This window comes from Tarenaya hassleriana, unplaced genomic scaffold (assembly GCF_000463585.1).
Source record: "Tarenaya hassleriana unplaced genomic scaffold, ASM46358v1 Cleome675, whole genome shotgun sequence".
Taxonomy (NCBI): Eukaryota; Viridiplantae; Streptophyta; class Magnoliopsida; order Brassicales; family Cleomaceae; genus Tarenaya; species Tarenaya hassleriana.
This window is the reverse complement of record NW_010969295.1, coordinates 19,301-20,885: the sequence shown is the minus strand read 5'-3', so window position 1 is coordinate 20,885 and position 1,585 is coordinate 19,301.

Below are 1,585 nucleotides of genomic sequence, written 5' to 3'. Positions count from 1 at the left end.
TTGATTGATGATGGACTAGTTGGTAGTAGATCATTGATAGAACCTGCATGTAGATGTGTTTTCGTTCTATTTTGTCTTTTTCTGTAGGACATAGCGTCGACCGGTAGTATACTGAAGTTGACGATGCGATCTGTCCTTATGAAGGTTAAACCTCTTACCACGGCTTCTAGATCGATCATTGATGCTTATTGGAAGCATGTGGATGATGATCTGGATAAGTCTAGCTTGATATTTGGAAACGTGACTTCGAAATTGCGTAAGCAATTAGAGGACATGGACGATTCTTTGATGGTTGATCAGTAGAATGCGTCATTCCAAAAAGAAAGCTAAGAGCCACGAAAAGAGTGATATGGTAATTGTTGGAAAGAGTTCCATCGAAAGGAAGCGTTCCAAGAGCAAGGGCAAGAGGAAAGTGACAAGCGTTGTCATTGAACCTAAGCCTAAGTCCAAAAAGGGAAGAAAGTTATTTTTGTCATGTCGTTGGGCATTGGTACAGAAATTGTAGACTCTACCCGGAAGATCAAGAGAAGAAGAAGCTTATAGAAGCATCGACTTCTGATGTCTTCGTTATAGAGGCTAATTTGTTTACTTCCACATCGTGGGTATTGGATACCGGAAGTCCCTCGCACATTTGTGAAAATGTGCAAGGGTTGCGAGGAAGTAGATAGTTGGCAAAAGGAGAAGTAGATCTCCACGTTGGGAATGTAGCAAAGGTTGCTGCATTAGCCATCGGGACTTACGATCTGACTTTACCTTCTCGACATGTATTAGAGTTGCATGATTGCTATTATGTTCCTGCCTTCAGCAAGAACATTATGAAAATCATGCTTAGACTCGGATGGTTTCAGATTTGTTATTTAGAACAAATGTCTGTCCATTTATAGAGGTGATTTGGTAAAGGCTACCAGTTTAATGACCTTTATGTTTTGGATGACCAACCGTCAAGATACAGATCTATCTATAACGTTTGTACCAAACGGTTTAAGCCGAACGACTTAAACCCGACCTTCCTCTAGCATTGTCGTCTAGGCCATATAAACGAGAAGCGCATTCAGAAGCTTCATTCTGAAGGTCTTCTGGATTCATTTGACTTTGAGTCTCTTGAATCTTGTGAGTCTTGTTTAATGGGCAAGATGACAAAGCATCCTTTCAAGGGGAAAGAACAGAGAGCGACAGAGTTATTAGATCTGATATATAGTGATGTATGCGGACCAATGAGCTGTCCAGCTAGAGGAGGTTATCTGTATTTCATTACGTTCACTGATGATTTCAGTCGATACGGTTATGTCTATTTGATGAGACATAAGTCTGAAACACTTGAAATGTTCAAGGCTTTCAGAAACGAGGTGCATAACCAGCTTGGCAAGACGATCAAGACACTTCGATCTGATCGTGGTGGCGAGTATATGAGCCAAGAGTTCACTGACTATCTGGTTGATTGTGGTATTGTATCACAATTAACTCCTCCCGGAAAGCCACAGTGGAACGGCGTGTCTGAACGGAGGAACCGAACACTGTTAGACATGGTTCGGTCAATGATGAGTCAGACAGATCTTCCGAAGTCCTTTTGGGGCTACGCTTTAGA